Source organism: Protopterus annectens, chromosome 11.part0 (assembly GCF_019279795.1).
Source record: "Protopterus annectens isolate FY-2018-M chromosome 11.part0, PAN1.0, whole genome shotgun sequence".
In the NCBI taxonomy this organism is placed as follows: Eukaryota; Metazoa; Chordata; order Ceratodontiformes; family Protopteridae; genus Protopterus; species Protopterus annectens.
This window is the reverse complement of record NC_056745.1, coordinates 506,346,388-506,369,938: the sequence shown is the minus strand read 5'-3', so window position 1 is coordinate 506,369,938 and position 23,551 is coordinate 506,346,388. Positions and strand designations below refer to the sequence as shown.

General features: G+C 36.4%; 1 protein-coding gene across 4 annotated transcripts in view; it reads right to left on the bottom strand.

Annotated features, from left to right (window-relative positions):
• Positions 1-23,551, bottom strand: part of BEST3 (bestrophin 3) — a 474,344-nt gene that overhangs the window by 7,865 nt on the left and 442,928 nt on the right. The gene's annotated exons all lie outside the window — the stretch shown is intronic.

Here is a 23,551-nt window from a genome sequence, read left to right as displayed (position 1 = left end):
TGCAATAAAATATGAAATATGAAGCAAATAACAGCTGGTAAGAAAACAGACAAACCATGCATGGCTTTATTATGCCAAATAAGCACATCTAGCCCAAGTAAACACTCAATCTGGTTTTGCCACTGTCAGTTCAGAAGGTGTAACAAACAATGAACAGACAACACAATTTTACACCTAGATGTCAGCCAACATATGAGCTGAATAACAATAAGAAACATAGACCACAATAATATGTCATCAGTTTGTTAGACATCTTAAGAGAAGACAGCCGATTAGAAAGATTCCATTTATAAGAATAATATATTTTTTGCCTAACACACATATATACACATGTGCACACACATAAATTCCTTGCCTAATACATATTCATTAAATGTAAAGAATCATTTAACATATTTACATATGCCTATACCTCAATATTAAACAGCAGTAGGTACTCAATGAAAATACTGAAATAGGTTCCTAGGTGTGTACTAGGCTAATGGCCCCAAAAAAAGTTTCCCGGACACCATGCCACCCGATGTTAGTTCACAGTGCCTCTATCCAGTAGGACAACTGGAGTAATCCCTGGGGTGAACTTTCTGTTACCCATCCACTCATCGAGATTTCTTTTGAAGAGGGCTAGATGTGAATGGGAAGCTTATTCCAGAGTATGCGCAGTCTTTGGGAGATGAACCTGTCCCTCCAACATGTTCTGTTGATTGTGGTAGCGAGGTTGTGATCTCTGGAGCATGTGGCATGGGGGATTGGAATTTCTTTAGGTGTATCATTTCAAGTAGGGTTGGGTCGGCTATGGTTTTGTAAGTCAAGCAGAGATCACCACTGAGTAGACGATAAGAGACTGTCCATGTAGGGCATGTGTTTAAGGCCTAGGATCCTTTTGTGAGGTACTTTTGTGGCCTCTCCAGCTGTTGTAGGTATCTGGTCAGGTACATGCCAAATGGGGCATTATATTCGATGACTGGTCTAATGAGGGATGAGTAGAGAGAGATGATGACCTATTTCTTTTTGGATGTGAACCCTTGGGTTTTAAGATGTGCCACGTATAAGGACTATCTGACCACAGTGGCAACATGGTGGTTGAAGGTGAGGTGGCTGTTGATCTGGGTGCCCATATCTCTTATGGTCCCTTCAGTATTTGGCTCCCATTGACCTGGTAGTTTGTGGGAGCTGAGTTTTTTCCAAAGGGAATGATAACATATTTTTTGGCATTGAGCTTAAGGCCATGGTTCCGATACCAGTTCTTGGTCTCAGAGAGTCCCTCTTGTAGGATGTCTGCATCACTTAGGGAGTTGATAACGACTCCTAGCCTGCAGTCATCAGCGAACCTGGTCAGCCATAGTCCCTCTGTGTTGGCCCGGACTTCTGAGAAGTAGATGCCAAACAGATGCATTCCTTTAAAAGCTGTCTAACTAAAGTTGCTTTGGGTACTTTTTTTTGGTACTCTCACAACTCATTTATGAAATCTCAGACTCCAGTGATTCATGGCCATGCTGGCTCTTCCAGCATCCCTCTACCCCCCTGGCACTTGCTATGGTGTTGCTGGGGCCAGTTGTGGATCTTAAGGGTGTCGTGGGTGCTTGGCTTCCACCTTTTTCTTATTTTATATGCCCTACGTACCGTCTCCTTTTCCCTTCCCTGCTCCTCAGGCTCCCTGATTGTGTCTGAGGGCAACTCTCCTCTTTGGACTGTAAGGAAGGATGTAGGTACATAGCAAAAATCCCAAGCATGTTTGCAACCATGAAAACTGTAATCTTGTCTTTGAGGTCAAATGAATACAATATATGTACTTGCACATGCACAAGAAAAAAGATGCAGCCAGATGCTAGTGTGAGGTATTTAGGAATAAATCATTATTTATAGATTAAAAAAAAAACAAACAAAAACAAATCTCTGAAAAAATGAACTACAGCTATGATGATTACTATTATATTGGAGTGCGCTCCTATTTTGAATGGACTAGCGCCAGAGTTAATGCAGTATTTATTCAATATAATGGTAATATGGAGAGCTGTCCACATAAGAGACTGCAAGAGTGAATAAAGACCCAATAAAGATACTGATGTGAAATTTTGCATTTTTTATGCACTACAGAATTCTGTTGCATAGCATCTAGTTTCAGAACAAAATGTTCATCGAAACTAGAATACTGCATAACACAATGTTAACAGCCTATTTCCTTTCCTTATAGCTAGGTTATTTATTTTAGTTAGTTAAAGTGGGTATGGGGTAGAGGGTGGACATAATCTTTCATATCCAGTTCTGTAGGAGGCACTGATGCAGATGGACATGTACCGCTCGAAAATAGTTATTTATTTATTTTATTTGCTTCTTTGCATTTGTTTACCAGGATAGCCCAACTAAACTCAAGAGCTCCTTTTCTGTTTAAGCCTGGGGAGAAAACTTCCAGCAATAAAATAACATTTTCAGAAATAAAATCCAAGAGTACAAAAGAAAAGTAGTTTAAGAAAACAAGCAAAGCAAGAGTATTTAAACAGATAATTGGCCAAATGCAAGTTCCTATATTACTGCTGTTATATGAAATTTATTTTGTAAATAACTTATTGCATAGGGAGGGCATAATTTATAGTGAAGAGTAGATATATTAAGGAAGAGATACAGAATAGATACAGAGAATGCAACATATTGAGAAAGATTAAGAGAGTAAAGAGATGGATTAGACCCTGAGGCATTTTCATCTGCCATTATTCCATGTACTCCTGTAAGTATCCAATCAGTCTTGTTACACACTTCTAGAAGTCTGGCAAATACTTTGTACTTTCATGAAATTTTAAATGTGCCAATAGTATACCTTTTCTGGGTATATGCTCAGTTTAATTGGCTAAATAGATGCACAATGCATCAAATCATAAACACTTATCTCTAAATATCATAATAAAGTAAGTCTAGCAGGTGCTGAACTGGCAAGACACAAACAATAAGCCAAATAACATGCTACATGGTAAACACAAAGAAGAAAAATAAAGAGATTTTAACTAATGCAAGTTTTTAGCAGGGAGGTAAACCATGAAGCATTATTTCTCTGCAACAAGCACAGAGGACTAAGGTTGTGCTCTGTTAATGAGATACATTCAATACTACAGTGTTTGATTTCCACAGCCTTCATTTGCTTACTGTGTGACCCTAAGTATCAACTACCAGACGGTACTTAACCAGAGAGTGCTTTGGGGTAACTGGGAATTTGGGTTAAGCTCCTAAATGGTCTCCAGGATGTATGCCGAGTTCCTTCCTATGAACTATAACTCTGAGATGCATATATATATATATATATATATATATATATATATATATATATATATATATATATATATACATATATATATGCACACACACACACACACACACACACACACACATATATATATATATATATATATATATATATATATATATATATATATATATATACACATATACATATAGGGCTGTAAGCAGTTGGTGAAACTACTTGTTATACTGACTTCTTTTTGGTCAACATCATTTAGTTGACACAGACAGATGGTTGACAGGTACGTGAGATCAACAATCCCAGCACAGGGGAATATTCTCTTTCTCCAGGATTGTGCAGTCTCAGATTTAGTATATATAATTAGCAGGGGGTGTGGGGGGCTTGCCCCCCTGCAAAACCAAATGCATTTTAACTTCAATATTCTGGTTGTGAGTATAGATTGTTGTTCGATCAGTTGCACTACATCTATCTCTCTCTCTCTCTCTATATATATTTATATATATATATATATATATATATATATATATGTATATATTTATATATGTATATTATATATATATATATATATATATATATATATATATATATATATATATATATATATATATATATATATATATATATATATTATTCGTGAGATTCCAACCAATGGAAATCCAATGCATTATAAACTCACCCACCTCCAACCCCACACACATGTATATAGATAGTTAATAGAAATATGGTGGGATATACATAGCCTTTCATATCTGGGACTGTAGAAGGCACAGATGCAGATAGTGAGGTACCCCCCATCAAAAGTATTTGATTTACTTTCAGTTTCTTTAAAATCTCCTGCTTACATTTTCAGTGTTATGCAACATATTTAAAAGCATGTGGTATCATAATCTTCAGTGTGTTATGATGTAGTGTGTGATAGTCCCACTACAAATACACAATTACCTCTGCTTTATGGAAACAATTTCAAGTTATATACCATTTATTTAGCCTATTTTGCAAACAGCAAACATTAATAGCATTATAAATTCAAGCATGCATTAATTTATTCACAGTTTGCAGTGGGTTATCTAATTTAGCTATCTCTTTTAAATGATTTTTCAGTGTTGTTCATGTAATAGCCTGTTAAATACTTCTTCTTTCGGCTTTTCCTGGTTAGGGGTCGCCACAGCAGATCATCTGTCCGCTCATGATTGGCAGTGGAGTTTTACGGTGTCGAGTTGCCAGCCCGGTGCCCAACCTTCCACAGAAGGCATACACACATGCACACACTCACACCTATAGCCATGCAACTTTTATTTTACATTTGTTGACCGGGCTAGTCCAGCTGGATACATGTCCATTTTCAGTGGAGGCCCAAGGAGAAAAGCTCCGCTAACATACTACTAAAAGCTATTTATCTAAGTGGTAATAATAATATTAAAAGCTCACACTAAATAATAATAATAAAAAACACACTATAATCCTGCAGAAAATAACAAATGTCATTAAAGAGGGCTAAAAAAGTAAAGTTAGAGAAAGCAGATGGGTAGTAATTTATGAGATCAGAAAAATTGAAAAATATTAGTGAGTATGTAAGAAAAGGAAAAAAATGCCTAGTGCACTCAGACATGGTGAGTAAATATTTAAAGTGCAGAAGACACAGGCTAGAAAGTATTATATCTGTAGTTACCCTTCTGGAAATACTCTTTATGTTTTTATTTATGTTCTGTGTTTTGCAGTTTTGTTACCAATTTTTTGACATTATTTTGACATTTTATTGTTTGTATTTAATATTTCCATTCTACTGATATGGAATCCACTACATAAATAAAATGTAACTTGCATACCATTGCTGTTGTCAGCTTTAGATAAATTCTTTAACTTCAGAATGAATTTTTGTTATTTGAAATAAAAATAAAAAGAAGATATGTTATCTGACTAATGAATGTGTGTGATCCCACCCATAGATTTTGACAACTGAAAAGGACTCGGTCAGAAAACTATTGCTTTTTAAGTCCTTTGCACTGCTGCCCTTACTAAACGGTTCACTCACCAACAGAAAAATGTGGATAGCTTTATATATGAAACTCTGGTCATTTTTAGTTGTTTGCATGAACAATATTTTACAATTCGAGTACTCTCTCTCTCTCTCTCTCTATATATATATATATATATATATATATATATATATATGTATATATATATATATACCTTGCTCTGTTTAACAAGTTATTTACCTCTGCTGTTTTTCTTTGTTAAAGAGCCTACACATGAGAAGCATCAATTTTACGTGTGCGTGTGTGTGTGTGTGTGTGTGTGTGTGTGTGTGTGTGTGTGTGTGTGTGTGTGTGTATACAGTATATATATATATATATATATATATATATATATATATATGTGTGTGTGTGTGTGTGTGTGTGTGTGTGTGCATCAAGTTGTGTTGAGTAACATGGTATTTACAAAGTACATCTATCTTCTGCCTTTGTATATGATGAGTACTATTGCAGAAACTGAAGGTATTTAAATAGGATCGTAAACTTGATAATGCTGACGTAGTTGTTAAAGTAATAACAGCAATGTGGAAAGTCAACAGGAAGAGCATATAATCAACAATGCAGCAAGAGAAGTTGGTGTAGAAAATGTGGAAGAAACAGGTAAAACTCATACTGAAAAAAAGTAAAATAAAACAATAGAAAGAGGAACATGAACAGAGGTCCAAGCTTCTCTCTGCTCTACCAAAGCAAAGAACCAATCAGAAACAGAACCATGACTCTTAAGAGTGAAGATATTAAGAAAAATACTGATGGCAGGAAAGGGATATTTTATACCTGAAATCTAGATGTTCTATATCAAGAACTGTTCATCAACAGACTTAACTCTTGGATACAAAATCACATTCAGCCTCTTCAAACCTCCATAAACCTCCATAATACTGGCTCACAAAGCGTAACATTTGCACAGTTTTATCATCCATTATTTTCCTTACCACACTAAAACTGATAACCTCACGTCCTATAAACCCAAATGCAGGACCAGTGATCAACCTGGCACCCACCTATGCATCAAACATCAAAGCTTACACTGGAATCTAATTCAGTCATATTGAGATCCGGAGTATTCATCTACTGCAGACACATGGCTAAAGGTTAATCTCCCTGATATAATTTGTGTCTTTGAATTCTGGTTGAAATCCTAATGCTGTTCAACTTCATACATCTCAGGAAGGTATAATCTCTACATTAATAACCAAGCAGGCTCTACACATGGAAGGGGCATTATTATTTTTGGCAGAGATCATTGAGCATACTTGACTGTACTCCTAGGAAAGAGTTTCATCCCCAATAAAAAGGCAACTAACGGAATGCTAGTGCACAACATTTCTGTAAAAATCAATATTGCATTTGTTTTTATCCAACCTTCAATAAATCTTACTACTGTAGAGAAAACACATACTACATGATATTGTCATGCTCTCAGGCAATAACACACTCCTAGTATTAAGTGATTTTAATATAAACGTGAAGGGTCCAAAAAGTCTTAAATCACCAGATTTCGGTCACAAAGTGGAATTACAAAACTGACACATACACACACACCCCTACACACATGTTCAACCCCTCTACCAATTCACACACCCTCCTTGACCTTATAATTACTAATATTACCCACATAACACATAGCATCACCATACATCAAACTTCTGTAACTGACCATTGCTCTGCCTCAGGAGTTCTCTGTTTCAAATCACATAAACCCACATTTAAAATTATCCATACTAGACACTTCCTAGAAACAAAGAAAGAAAACCTAGAATCTGAGCTGAGCACCATTGATTTGTCAGCCCTCAGTTTCTTAAACAATATTCTATCCAGCACCCTCAGCAAAGTTTTCCTTCTTAAAAAAAGGGGTAAAGGATTACTTCAACCATTAGATGATATATTAAAGCCCATGATATTGCTTGAAGTCATGGAAAAGAACTTCCCGCAGACTTACTACCAGACTGTCTACTACAACTTCCATACACTATGATAAAAATGTAAATTTGTCAACTTAAGAACATTCTTCCTTTAAAAAAAAAAACAAGTCATAATGTTATCCAAAACCCCAGCAATTCTGGCAGACCATTCGTGACATTGCCAATATCTGCTTCCAAAGCAAACTAACAACAATAACAAAACTAGTTCTATAAAATGGACGATTAAATGCTGCAAAAATACAAGGAAACACATTTCTAATATCACTTCCTTCTCATCTTTGCATCTGTCAGCCCAACAGTAGACCACTACTACAAATCAGGATCTCAAAGATAATACTCTCCTCTCATTTTATTTCAACCAGTTCTCTACAAATTCATTTAGGAAGCTGCTCCAACAAACACAATCCCAACTCTGATGCTCTCCACCCCTATTTCCTAAAACTAGCTAATTGGATATTGTCTAAACCCCCTCATCCATATTTTTCATTCTATCTTTCTCTCTTTCTGTGTATAGAAATAGTTCTGTCATGATTCAAACATGCCGTTGCAGTCCCTAAACCTAAAATCTGCACCCCAAGTGGATCACAGAACCTCAATCTAATCTTTGCCCCATAATAAAACTGATTGAGTTACTGATTTATACTCCGTTTGCTTGTGTTATCATAGATCTACATTATGTTTTTTTTTTTTTTTGCAAAGGATATAACACCCTTGCTGTTCATTATATTTATTGACCTGAAAATGCTATTGGATAGGTAAACCATCATCTACTCTTGCAGAAAGTACAAACAATGGGCTTTGGTGTTAATGTCATTGTTCTTAAATTATTTCTCTAACCGCACTTTTACAGCACAAAATCATAATCTGGTGTCCTCTACTAGTACTTTCTCTTTTGGTGTTCCTCAGGGTTTTGGACTGAGACCTATACTATTCAGATTTTTCATCAGTGTCATAACCAACATCATACCACCCAGTTCTCTTATGATATCGTTCTCTTTCACTCAGCCCTTTTTTGTCATACAAGTAAAACAATTTCTCCAAAAATAATTAATTTCTATACTTAAACTTCAAACAATTCCTTCCAAACATGCAGTAATGCCATTTGGCTCTATAAAACTAAACTGCAACACTACTATCAATATTACTCACAACTATGCAAACAAAATACCACAGCATACAACATACTATTACATTGGATATACTTAGTTTATTTGTGTTTGTTTTCTGGGGTAGAACACTGATCTCCATGGACCTTTTTCAGACTTAGCCTGGGAGGTGTGTCTGGTTAAGTGATTTGCTCAGAGTCACACAGTTGGCAATGGAACCTGAAGGAATCAAACCGTGTACCACTGGACCACAGGAAACAGCTCATTAACAGCTCCTTAATTCTCTAAGCTAACTACCATACTCAGTTCCCTGAATGTTACCCACCGTACTGAGCAAATAGTGGAACATGTCCTCTAGTAACTAAAAGCATGCTATCTAACACCTCACCTTGAACCCAGGACAAGATTAGTTAAGGGCATGCTGATTCCAAGACTTGAGTACAGCCTACCTCTTCTAGTCTTAAACTCATCAAATAATGCAAACCTCTTTCAAACCACCTTTAATAAGATTTGATGATTCATAATATTTTGTCCTTTACAGAAAATACCACTGTTATGCACTAAAGAAAACCAGGTGGCTCTCTATAAATGCTAGGGCTACATTTCTTCTCTCATGCCTTATTTATGAACTGATCAGCTGCAAATGCTGCCTTTCGCTATCCAACAAACTTAAACTACAATCCCCTCAGTGTAATCTTCAGAACAACTGAGACTGCAGCTCTGCATTGTTCAAACCTTAATTCAAAAAAGCTACTGCGGAAGATAGCTTCTGTAAAACGGTCTCTGCTAAATGGAAAAACCTACCTAAGGAACTTAGATATGGACTAGAATGCCAGACTTTTAGGAAAATCTCAAAACACATTTTTTTTGCTGTTAATGATTGTCACACTGCTTCAGAGATGTTGGCTAGTTAGCAATTCCCAGACTATACTCTACTCTTTCCTTATACAATCTATCATTTGTAAACCCAAAGATAATACCTTGTCCTTTTTATATTGCATATACATTATGCAAACAACATACTTTGTCTATCTGTAATGAACATTTCCTTCTTCTATCCTTTACTGTGGAGAAAACATTAATAAACCATAATATTTTCTTTAATACAACCTACCCTCCTTTCTTTTTTTACAAATATATTTTACTTTCATTATTTACATCCTTGAAAACTTAACTGTTATATATTTAATGATATTAGTAATGTTGCCTGCTATTGAATATATTGCGCCATTGCAAATAATATATACTGAAAATGTCTGCAAATATATTCCTTTGTATTTATGGTACTCAGAGCTGTATTCATTTCATCCTGTATTTATACCTGAAAATGATCACAAGTATTTTCTACATATATTCTTACTGTATTCACAGTTATTTTCATCTCTTCAAGGTTATTGTGTTTATATTCATTTTTATTACCTATTGTCATTTACCTTGCCTTTGGTATGGATCATGTCTGAAAAGGGTCCTAGGTCCAGTCCAAATTTATCAAATTCAAATGAATAAAATAAATAAATAAATCAATAAATAACAATGCTACCAGTACCATAGTGGAAACATTATTTTTATAAGCGGCACTTTCTAGGGGATGAACTAGATGAAGGGTAAAAGCCTGTACCTGCATAATAGCGGAAGAGGCCACAGCCTCTACTACAGATCAGGATACTGATGAAGGCAATGCTGACTTGTCTGACTTACAAATACTCCATGCAAATTTTAGGAAAGCTTAGTGGAAAGATAATACCCTAAGTAGAGACACAGAGAGCATAAACACTACATAAGCTTACTTTGAACTAAGAAATTACCTGATCTCCATTCCAAGACCATTTAGAACAGTTGTAATGATGTTAGCATTTAGCCACATTCTATGTGATAATAAGACAAAAATTACACTTTTATCTAGATGTTACTGATCTGGTATTATAAAGGACAAACAGATTTTTACAGTTTTCCCAGAGTGTCAAAGGACTACATCCAGCTCAAGATTTAAGAACCCTTTGATACCATTACCGATTGTAGATGTCCCGTTTGAATACATAACAATGGACATTGTGGGTCCACTTGCAAAATCAAGTAAGTGTTGTCAGTATATCTTCTAGTACTTATTGATCATGCAACAATTGTTTTAAGGCAGTGTCCCTATGAAGAGCCAGTACAAAGTTTGTAGCAAAAGAAGTAGTAGTAGTAGTGTTTTCCTGGATAAGAATTCCCTGAAAAATTCTTACTGACCAGGGCATCCCATTCATGAACTTTGTCAGTTTCATCTATCACTCTCAGACAGATAGCCTTGTTGAATGCTTTAATAAAACTTTGAAATCTATGCTATACAAGAATATAGAAGTGAATGGGAGAAACTGGGACCAAATGCTTCTTTATCTTCTCTGTTGTAAGAGGAGTATCCCAAGCTTCAAGTGGATCCACACTGTTAGAACTGCTACATTAAAGATAACCCAGATGATTGCTAGATACAGGGAAAATGTGGGAGGAAAAAAAAGCACATTTAAAAGCATGACAGAACATTGTTCAGAACTGCAGGACAGGTTAAAAACTATAATGTCTACAGTAAAATAACATTATTTTTAAACATTTAATTTGAAGATTTGTGAATCCAGAGATTTTAATTGAGGGAACTAATATACCAAAATGAGTAAATGGAAAATAAGAGACTTACTGGAGGATATATTTAAAATTTTTTTTTTAAATAATTCTCATTTAATGATAATGGAGCTATTACAGAAGAATATAATTTAGTAAAAAAATAAATGGTTTAGTAATTCTATGCATTAAACAGTCTTTACTGTTAAAATTAGATTCTATCCACAATCAAAATTTGTGCCAGAATTATTACAATATGCAAGTCATTTTGTTTATGATAATAAGGTTAACAATTGCACAAACTGACTTATATAATCTTCTTTTAGAATATAAATATGAGTTAAATGTTACATTTTGGAAATAAGTTTGAATTATTTAATGACCTAAGTAAATATTTGACTCTTGAATCTATCATTAAAAATTCTAGGTCTCCTTTCGGAAATTTTATATATGGAAAGTTATTCATAAAATTTTCTATATATCTAAAACATTAAATAAAATTATTAAAATTAATAAATATAAATGCTGGAGCTGTGATGACTGTCCAAACTGGGAACATATTATTTACAGTTGTTCAAAGCTTTCTGATTTTTGGAAACAGATAGAGTATTTTACACAAATGATATGGTGAGATAATTTTCATCTTTCTAGAAATATAGTTGTTTATGATAATCAGTTTCCTTTAATGGTTAAAAATATCAGTTTTATTTATTATGGATCATCTTTGCTTCTGACAAGTAGGAAATGGAAATTAGCAGACCTGTCAACTTTATCTAATTTCTTACAATATTAAGATTGATTCATGATAAAGAAATTATCTTAATTGAATCTGACACTGGAGATAAGTTACCAACTTTTAAGTTTTGGTCCAAAATATCATAGGTTCATAGGTTGGTACTAGGCTATCAGCCCTAGGGACTATACAAGCCTAGCCATAGCAATTCATTGGCTATCAGTTATTTTGATCAAATTAAACTTTTAATAAAACCTAAACATTATAAATTTATACTTTACAAAGAATTCAATATTTTCATTTGGTTTTTAACCTTAATTTGCATAATTTTATCAGTTGATCTAAATGTTTACACTACTTAATAGTTTTAACAAATACATTTAGTAAGCCCAACTCACAATGTGCATGTGGTAAATAGTTTCTTTCTTTGAATGTTTGTTGTTTTTATACTTGAAAAGAATACACAAAGACATTTAAAATTATTCTAATTCTGAAATATGAAACTACATTGTATATTGAATATTTTTCTGACAATGTTAGTATTATAATGTTCTTATCATGTATATTAAGCTATTATAAGTTTAGTCTGGACTTTATTAACATCACTTGCACCTAACTGAACAAAGCAATGGTAAGGCACCACTGAAAGTTCAGTAGACATTTTATTCTGAGCAGGCTTTTATGAAGCTAAAAAAGCTAATGCGTTCAGTTAGCCCCTGCCTTTTCCAAACAGTTCCTGGTCCATATCCGATACCTCTGAAGTAGATATTTGTGCAGTGCTGTTCCAGATGATAGAGGGGGAGGAACATTCCATCCATTACATTGGCAGAAACTAAACAATGCTGAGAAATGATAGTCAGCAGCAGAAAGGATGTTTCTAGAAATTAAGTGACCCAAATTAGCCACAAATACTACTTTCAAGGAAGAAAACTTATACTCATTACAGACTATGTTCCAAATCAGTAGCTTTATAGGCAGAAAACCAATAATTCTATATTTCGGAGGAAGTCAGCTATTAATGCTGACGAAAAAGCGTAAATATTTGTTAAATATTTGATAAATAAACGTGTCTTGGCTGCTATTGTACCCGTTTTTCATTTTTAATAATTCTATATTGCCTGACTGGGTATTTTCCATCCAGCCATAACATTTTTGGATTGTCCTCTACTGAAAGGGGAAGACTCTGTTAAGTGGGATTTGTGTATCTCTATGTGTGATAAGCTTATTCAGTCGCTGCAAGAACTAATGCATTAATTAAATCTTCACTGAATAAATCCTGCAAGAGTGAACTGTACTTGCTTAAGCTATTATAAAGAAATGGACTGCATTTTCACCTCATTACCCTGTTTGCTACAAGGAAATAAGTTTTCGGTTGCACCATGTAAATACAATTGCTTTTTATTTAGAGAAAATGGTTTCATAGACTGGCCTTGTTATTAAAGTAAATAATTACATTATTTAATTTTAATAAAAATGTCATATCATTTAACATTGCATACATTTCTGTAGATCATGATTAAAGCAGCATTAATCCTGTCTTTGTGGTGGTATTAGTCTCATTATAATAACAATTTGGTATTTATAGGCCATAAATGTTAACCATTTTCGTAAATTATATAACAAGATAAAGAAACTGCTTAGTACTTATAAGAGGTCTCATTCCTCCTACCTTAAGAGCACACTTAAGCAAACTAACAAAGAGCTTAAGGTAACCATTAGGAAGCTGAACACTGAGTATTAACTTAAAATAGCTACTTATACATAAAATAACTACACATCTTAATTTAACTACATCAGGAAGCTAAGAAGTAATACCCAACAATGTTCAGAGCTAGTTTACAGTAATTCTATGGTCTCTGACCAAAAAGAAAGAGCTAGTATCCTAGCTTACAAATTTAGTACAAATTTTACTCCACCGACAGCTGTATCTCTTCCATAAATTCCACAATCCCAGACACTCCCTTAAATTACTATGGAACAAGTTCTGTCAGAACTCCCAAAAGCTAACTCTGATAATGCACCAGGTTGCCTGATTATTAGTGCCAAATATGGCCTTTCTGAACCCTTACTTAACCTCTTTATTATTTATTTATTTATTTATTTAATGATTTGTCTTTGTTTACTGGGAAAGCCAGACTGGGTAATACCCATTTTTATGACCTGGGGAGAAAAACTCCATCTGCTTACATTGCATTATACTAAGATTCAGTTAAACATAGAGTAGTTACATTTCTATTTACATTTATACACAAACACTAGTTACATTTGTAAATTTTAAGATTTTACAGAGGTGGAAGTTACTAAAGAGAAAGCCCATGTGCAGCTTAGTATATTGTAACGGTAGCAGTTATGTATAAAAATTGCTTTGCCATTTCAGTGAGAGCTTGAGAGTATTCTGTTTAAGAAGAGTATTTGGAAAGCATTATACAATAACACAAAGTCATACCCTTGTGATGAGTATGTGCAGGACCGGGACTAGTTAAGATGTTGTTTAACCAGTGGTTTAAAACTATTGCGTTTGTTGGAGAGTTTTATTTGTGTAGGGATACTATTCCAGAGTTTTGACTTATTTGTAATACAAGTTTGCTACTAGAGCAGAGGTCACTTGCTGACAGTAGAGCAGTGATACATTTTTTGAGCACAGGATATTTTTCTGGATGATGAATGAGTCTGTGTGTTGTAGTTAGTTGTGAATATGTTAGGTAGTTCTATATTTCAAGCCAGTTTAATTGCTTTAAGCTATGACAATGGTGGGTCCTATGAGGGACATTGGTGGCAAATTTAGCTATTTCAGGCAGGTTTCTTTCTGTGAATATTGTTTAAGTTTGTTAAGATAGGAGCGGCGTATAAAACAGTTGGCAATAAGAAGGTGGTGGCTAGAGTTTTTCTTGCAGTTTGGTGTGTAGATTTAATGGTGTGCAGCATATGTTGGTCGCATTTGAAATTGTCATCTATTATAACAACTAAATGCTTGCTGTCAGTTACAATTTCATTGACAGTATTATTTGCTGACTTTGTGATAAAAGATTGCTTTTGATTCTGGAGACTTTTTGAGGTAAAAAGCATTAGCTTAGTTTTCTTGGGGTTGAGTAGGAGGTTTGTTTCTTTCAGTCAGGTTTCTACAGAGGAGAAAGATTTTTGGGTAATGTCTTGGAGCTTATTTATTTTGAGGCCACAAATATTAATATTTAGTTGTCTGCATACTGAACTAAACTAACATGGTGAGTGGAGGTGTGGAGATTATTAATACATATATTAAATAGGAGAAGGCCCAGGACAGACCCAGGGACATCTGTAGTAACTGGTTAAAAGGATGAGTAGGTTTGTTGCCTTCCAGATATGTAACTAAGAATCCACAACAAGAAGTATTGTGAAAGTCCTATTGAGGAGAGTCGACCAAGCAGTTGCTGGTGTGAGACAGTATCAAATGCCTTTGACAAGTCTAAGAACATGGAGGACACAAGCAGACCATTGTTTGTATGTTGGTTTATTATATTGGTAAAATGTAGTAGTGGTGCTGTGCTGGGGCCTTAAGCCATGTTGTGTTTCTGAGAGCAGGTTGAGGTTAGGTATTGCATCATCTGCATATGGATGCATGTCTCTAATATTTTGGAGAAGGGGGGAGTATCATTGTTCGTCTGTAGCTATTAAACTCTGCAGATGTGCCACCTTTATGCAGTAGTATGATGTAGGATTAATCTAAACCTCTCCACTGGTAACATTCTTGAATCCTGGAAAACAGCCATTGTAATGCCATTACACGAGGGTGGCTAAACTACTGACCCTGTAACTTTAGGGCAATTATTTATTTTATTTATTTTTATTTTTATTTTACATTTGTTGATCAGGATAGTCTGACTGGATACATGTCCATTTTCACCGAAGGCCCAGGGAGAAAAGCTCCACAAAAGTAATAATAATAGTACAATAATACTAAAACAGAGTAAAAAGGATGTAGATACATCATTTCAGAAGGTATAACACAGTAGGAATATGCTGGCACATGCTAAAGGTTAACAGAGCTAGAAAAGAATATAAATAAATCATTTCACAAATGTTTAGCACTATAGGAAAATGCAACAGTATACAAAAGGTTTAACTCAGCAGGCAGAACTGTACATTATGACTTAACCCATCAGATCAATAGAATGACTGGCTTGCTAATAATCAGTTAAGTAGTGAAAGACCAAGTTGTTGGGTTGGGTTAGACAGGGTTTAGGCAGGGGAAGAGCCAGTTAGATTTAAAGTATATTTTGAAGCCTTTTTTAAATAGGGGTAGAGATATTTCTTGGGGAAGAGCTACAGGCAGTTGGTTCCAAATTTTACCAACTGAGTTTGCAAACAGGGACTCCCCTGTTGTGTCGTTGGATTTTAGGGTTAGGACCAATAGTTTGTTGGAGGAACGAAGTGGCCTGAGAGCATTATGTGGGCTGATAACGCTCTTGAGCATTGGGGTATTATCAGGCTGGTTGAGTACTTTGTGCAGTACAATAAGCTGGTTGAACTTCAAAAGGGAAGGAAATTCCAGTCATTCAAGTTGAACTAGGTTGTTGCAATGGTGAGTCCTGTATGCCATACCAGTGGCAAATCTAGCTATATGGTAGTAACAGAAGGATAGTTTGTTGAGGTTAGTAAATACCGGTGAGCATAGGGGAGAGTGGAGAGAAGATGGGTTCATGCAATAGCAACCCTAGCAAAAGGGATGAGGAAAGGTTTGACCTTGTTGAGGAAGCCTAGTTTTTTGTTAATGGACTTAATAGTGTTGTCAATATGCACGTCAAATTTGAGGTTGTTGTCTATTAGTACTCCTAGGAGCTTAGTTTGATTACCTGGGGAGACAATTGTGCTACTGTTAGACTTAATAGTGAAGAATGGATGAATGGATCTATGGGTAGGGGAGAAAAGTAGCAGCTTGGTTTTGTTGGGATTCAGGAGCAGTTGTCGATACGATAGCCAGTTTTCAATGTTGTTAAAGGTATTCTGGGTTAGGGATAGGAGATTTGTTTGAGAGGAGGCAGAGTATATCAAGGCAGAATCATCTGCATATTGGATATAGTGTGCATTTAGAATGGGAGTATGAAGGTCGTTTATGAAGATAGAGAAGAGGAGGGGTCCTAGTATAGAGCCCCGAGGAACTCCTAGGCTGACTGGGAGATGGGATGACAGCTTATCCTGCCATGGGACAGCCTGCTCTCTGCCACTTAGATAGGACTGAAACCATTGTAGTGAGTGATGGTCTAAGAAGACAGCTTTCAGGGTACTGAGCAGTAGCTGATGTTTACCATATTGAAGGCCTTAGAGAGGTCCAGAAAGAGTGCTGATGATAGTTTGTTGTTGTTTCAATTAAGGTTGATGAAATTAGTGAAAGATAAGAGAGCTGATGTGGTACTATGTTGTGGTCTGAAGCCGTGTGAGCAGTTGAGTTTTGTTAAGGTAGTACATTAGTTGTTTGTGGACGCATTTTTCCAATATTTTTGCTAGTGGTGAAAGAATGGCTATTGGTCTAATGTTGGACAGTTCTATGTAGGGATTGTTTTATGTAGGGGTATTACATGTGATATTTTCCATGTTGATGGAATGGTTGCCTCAGAGATGGATCTATTAATGAGGATTGAGACTGGGAGTGTGATGGTGTCTGCGGCTAATTGCAGGCACTCAGCAGGGAGGTGGGAGGTGGTTGGCTGCTAGAGTAGTGGATTTTAGTTTTTTGAGAAGGGCACAGATGAGGGTAGTAGGGATAGGTTGGAAGCTAAAGGAGATATGAGTCCTGGGAAGATTTGTTGTTTGAGATAGAGCAGGGGGGTGTAGGGTTGGGGGTTGGGATGGGTAGGAGTGAGTTGGGTGGCTAGTGCCTGGATAGTTTTAGTAAAGAAGCAATTGAATATGTTAGCAATTGCCTCTGGTGTTTTGTCAAGGGCTGCTGATAGGGTGGGAGTGGTGGTATGGCCTGGATGGAGGAGGCTGTTTATTCTAGCCCAGAGCTTTTGAGGTTTGTTTTGATGCTTTTGTTGTAGGTGGGTATAGTAGTATTTTTTGTCTAATATGATGGATTTTTTAGTGTCATTCCTTAGTTGACAGTATCTGACGTGATCTATTGGGTCTTTAGTGGCATGCCAGGTGGTCCATGCCTTATTTCTATGAGTTATTTTGGTTTTTGTAAGTCTAGTTAGCCATGGGGCAGTTCTAATTTTGGCATGGATGGTGCTTATATTGGCATGTGAGTTAAGGATATTGAGGAATTTAGTATTACAGAAGGCCACAGCTTCATCTAGTGAGAGTCTTTTAAGTTCTGACCAGTTGTAAGCCTTGAGATAGTTTAGGAAGTTGTCTAAGTTCAAGTTTATTTTTTTGTTACGTGTCACTTTATAGGTGTGGAGATGGGCATTCCCAGCTTTGTACCTGATGAGATAGGTAAGACAATGATCACTTAGGTCATCGGGTAGTGTGCCTGAATAGTACAGCTGTGGGTCACCATTGATCAGGATCCAATCTAGGATACTACCTTTGTCTTTGTTTTTGCTATACCTAGTGGGGGAGGATATGGTCTGAGTAAACCCATGAAGGTTTATGTGGTTACTGGGGGCTTCAGAGGAACAGGTATTCCAGTCAATGTTAAAGTCACCTAAGACTATGGTTTCTTGGGGATAATTGCAGGCTAGGCAGTGTAGAATATGTTCTAGGATGTTGACATTCTTTCCAGGGGGATAAATAAATGCTGACAATATATCTACATTTATTTTTATTTATTTGTAGTTTGGTGATTAGAATTTCAGCGTTATTTACTTGAGGAGGCTGTTGGGTGTCAATAGTGACTGTAAGGTTGGATTTAAATAATACAGCAACCCCACCACCTTTCTTGGATTTCTTGTCCAACCTAAAGATGTTATACCCTGGAGGAGTTACTTCAGTGTCTTTAGTTGCTGTTTTAACCAGGTTTCAGTAAGACAGAGACTATCTGAGGAGTGGACAGCTAGCAGGGCATGGAGGTAGTGGATTTTATTATTTATGCTTCTGATGTTAAGATGGCAGTTCAGGAAAGAGTTTGGGTGCTTATTTAACACAGTAAAGTAGGTAGGATTGTTAGCCACAGAGCTAGTGTCAGCAGGTGTAGCAGTGTTAGGGTTAGGTGAGGGTTGTCAAGTGGGGATGGGCCAGGGTTAGGGTGGATGTGACCATCTTTGGTAAGGTTGCAGTTTAGTCTGGTTATGAGTTTCAGGATTTTATTTATAAGCTTAAGATATTGCCTGTTTTTTTGGCTAATGGAACTGGATCCGAGAGTGTGATAGTTTTCGGGGTGTATGGCTTTAGGTGAAAGTGTTGTATTAAAATGCTCTAGCTTCTTAAGAGCAAGAGTGATAGAGGTTTGGGATTTTGGGAATCTGAGATCTGGACAGAATATGTGTTCATATGTTGTGAAGTGGTAAGGTAAATAGTGCATAAATAGTAAATAGGGGGTGAGAAAAATTTGGATGATATTGTTACAATTAAGACAGTGTACAAAATGAAGTGTTTAAAAGTATTAGCAAATAAGTGGTTACAGGCTATGATGTTAGAGCAGAAGAAGAAGAGGAAGCTGTAAAGTATAGGGATGAATTAGGGTAGGAGAGGGATGAGTAGTTTAGCAGAAGGGCGGTGTCAGTAACACGCAAGTTGTGACTGGATTATGGGAAAGAGGGTGGGGTGAGGGTACAATAAATTTAACAGCACTGGGGGCAGGTGAGAATTGGGCGCAGGATGGGGGGATTAGCAAGCCCTCAAGAAGTGAGGGCGAGCAGAGCAGGCCTATACCAGATAATATTGTTACTAAGGATAGCTTGCTACAGGTATTTTTTTACACCACTTATACTGTAAAATGGACACAGTTTGTATTTCTAAGTAAGTAAATGTACTGAGTGTACTGAAAACAGCACACTTTTCAGTTTTAAATTAAGCCGAGCTCTATTTTGTTGTAGTCGAGTTTCACGTGGCTAAAATCCAATGCGCTACAGAGGGATTTAATTTTAGTGAAAGATTTTCTCCAATTACTTAGTAAATATATAGATGTAAGAGTAGTCTGCAATTTTTTTCCAGTGCTTTTGGACCCAGTGTGTCTGTTATATAGCACACAAGGATAGCAATTGTGGAGATTAACCTTAATTGTTAAAGAAAATATAAGGGCAGGCAGACTGAGCCTTTCATGCTTGGTGCTGAGTGGAAAAGTGTTCTTTTGAATGTTGCAAGTTTTTTCAGTGGGACTTGGGCAGGGAACCTAGAGAGGGGATATACTAGTCAGGTACAGACTATAACAGCCAGCAAACAGTCAGATCAGATCATGCACTCGTGGTTAAGTTGGCGTTTGTAGAAAACAAACAGGCAGCGTAATACAACATTAAGCAGAGTTAACTTAAAAAGCATTAATAATCAGCATTCAAAGAAGCAGCACAATCTAGCATTTGGTTATGGTTTCCAACTTCTCATTGTGTATAGTTTACAGTGACTTTTGAACATTGCACAATAATGGTCACACAGCTCCATGCCGGTATTTAAAACACAGCAGCACAGTTGCGAACTTGGTAGAGTAAAACAATGCTAACACAAGTGACTATGGCTATAAATTTACAGTTGCAAATGCATTTTTAGCTTAAAGGAACTACAGGTAGAGTTTTTTAAGACATTCCAACATATTTTAGGTTCATACTGTAACCGACTGAGCCCTGGTGCACTGGAAGTTTAAAATGGCAGGTTCAGTAGGGAAATAAGTAACCTCTGTTCAGATGGAGGGGGGAGGAGTGAGAATTAATGCAGGCTATACCAGATAACACTGTTGCTAGCTTGCTCCAGGTATTTTCTTATACCACTTATACTGTAAAATGCACACAGTTTGTATTTCTAAGTAAATAAATGTAATGAGTGTACTGAAAACAGCACACTTTTCAGTTTTAAATTAAGTCGAGCTCTATTTTGTTGTAGACGGGTTTCGGGTCTATATTATATCCTCAAACGCTTAAAAAAGCGAATGCTGATTGATTGAAATTATTTTCGCCGAAACTGCAAAATATCGAAGCAGAAACTCGAATTTTTTCCTAGGGAAAGAATTTGGTTGTTTGTTTCTGTTGCTTCGGTATTTTCAGTGTTATGGTGGAAAGTTACTGGTCGGATTCAGGTAAGTGTGCGATTGTGTGGATGTGAGTGTTAGGGTGATTTAGGTGAGTTAGGGTTAGGGCTTGGGTTAGGTGTATGTGCAATTGAGTGGACATGAGGGTTAGGGCGGATTTAAGTGAGTTAGGGTTAGGGAGCGGGTGAGGTGAGTGTGCGATAGTGACGGACCTTAGGGTTAGGGTTTGGGTTAAGGTAAGTGGGTATTTAGTGGTGTGTGCATAGTTTAGTGTAGGGTTAGGTATCAGATTTTAGGTGTATGTGTGTGGATTTCTGTTTGTTTGGTGTGCTTGTGTTGTGTGTATGTGTTTTGGATCAGCGATTTTTTTCCCTGGGAAAAAAATCGCTGATCTGACATTTCGAGATTGTAAGCTTTCGCTTAAATTAGGTCGATCAATCAGCGTTCGCTTTTTTAAGCATTCAATGATATAATATAGACCCCGGGTTTCACACGGCTAAAATCCAATGCGCTACAGAGGGATTTAATTTTAGTGAAATATTTTGTCCAATTACTTAGTAAATATATAGATGTAAGGGGAGTCTGCAATTTTTTCCAGTGCTTTTGGACCCAGTGAGTCTGTTATATAGCACACAAGGAGAGTAATTGTAGATATTAACCTTAACTGTTAAAGAAAATATAAGGGGCAGGCAAACTGAGCCTTCCGTGCTTGGTCGCTGAGTGGAAAAGGGTTCTTTTGAATGTTGCAAGTCTTTTCAGTGGGACTTGGGGCAGAGAACATTAACTGTCAAAGAAAATATATGGGGTAGGCAGACTGATCCTTCCATGCTTGGTTGCTGAGTGGAAAAGAGTTCTTTTGAATGTTTTAAGTCCTTTCAGTGGGACTTGGGACAGAGAACCTTAACTGTTATAGAAAATATAAGGGGCAGGCAGACTGAGCCTTCTGTGCTTGGTGGCTGAGTGGAAAAGGGTTCTTTTGAATGTTGTAAGTCTTTTCAGTGGGACTTGGGGCAGAGAACCGTAACTGACTGGGCCTTAGCTTCACTAGACTCATATGTAAAGCTATGCAGTGCATTATCTCAGACTTCGTTAATCTGGTCATTGAAAATCTCTTAATTCTAGACAATCGTGAATTTGGCTTTGTCAAAGGAAGGTCCTGCCTCTTTAACCTCATTAATTTATTGGAAAAAGTAACTGAAACTGTGAGTAGTGGTTATGCAGTGCATACAGCATATCCAGACCTGGCCAGGGTTTTTCACTCTATTTTGCATGCAGGCATTATTGATAGAAATGTAAATCTGTATATAAGTGCTTATATTCTGCAGTGGATAGCTAAGTGGTTGTCATGTGGTTAGTGTCGCAGGTGCCACTTCTGAAGACAAAACAGCTACCAGTAGTGTACCACAGGGTGCAGTTTTGTGCCCTCTCCTATCTGTCATATATTTCTCAGAAATGTGGACTAGCACTCCTAGCCTATGGTTAATTAAGTCTGCATATAAATGTAAATTTGGTGTTTGATGTTCATCTGACTCACCATTGCTCCAACATGAGTTAGACCATGTTAACAATTGGTTGCAAGGACAATGGTCTCAAATTAAATGTAAACAAATGTAGCACAGTACATTTTGGTAAACAAAAAGTTTCACTTAAAATATAGAAGATGTACTCCTCCAATAAGACACTGTTGTAAGAGAGCTATGCACATATATTGATAATGCCTTATCATTTGACCATCATGTCTCCACAGTAGTTTAAAAACCCTTTTATCTGACCCATATAATTTCCAAAGGCATCTCCACTACATCCAAAGAAGTCTTAATTCCCCTTTACTCATATCTTATCAGACCCATTATTGAACAGAATGCATCTTTTGGTATGTATTTGTCTAAACATATCACACAAAGTGAGAGACCTCAGGGATTCATAGAAAAGATCAGTGGCCTCAAAAGCCTTAGTAATAAGGAAAGACTGGTAGCCCGTTCCCTGTACTCAGTCTCTTATGGACTCCTCCATGGAGATCTGTGTCTAGCCTTTTGAGCCATGAAGGATTCAACCCTATTTGACCTTCTATTTCTCCACAGAACCAATGGTTTCTCAAATATTCAGTTAAAGGAACTAAACCTTCATCAGTAGATAATTAAGACATGTTGTCATGATAGATTCATATCCCAACATATCCCTTACCTCAGGAACAAGCTTCCACTACATGTTAAGCAGTGTAGCACTCTTACTAAGTTCAACGTCATCCCAGATAATTGGATTGGCAGGCTGAAATTCTCCCACATTCTAGCATGTTTTGCCTTCCTTGAGGCTACAAACAAATTTTGAATACCTTTTTTATACGGTTGAAATGGTCTGCAGACTGATTGCCTAGTACTTACCTATGATTCCACAAACCTATATTTATTATGGAGAGAACTCACATAACAATCATGCATAACTTCCATATTATCCCTTCCATTCCTTTCTCATGATATACCATTTAACAAATCAGATTTAATTACAACCACCTCCAGTTATAATGTCTAATATTTCCATTATATGTCCTGCACATAATGCCAGTTTATACCACTTCTCATAATCACATTCTCTATCCTTGTCTTTCATTATTATAATTCTATATCCCTACTGATAATACAGTTATTTCTAACCTCTCTCCCAAGACCCTCCATTTTGGAACCATTTCCTGACACTGTAGGCCAGAAGGACAGGTCCATCTCATAGATTTATAGATTCATAGAGCCATACTAGGCCAGCTGCCATTGTGGGCCATTTTAAGCCTAATCTAGTTCCCTTTCTGTACTTGAATTAACTTATC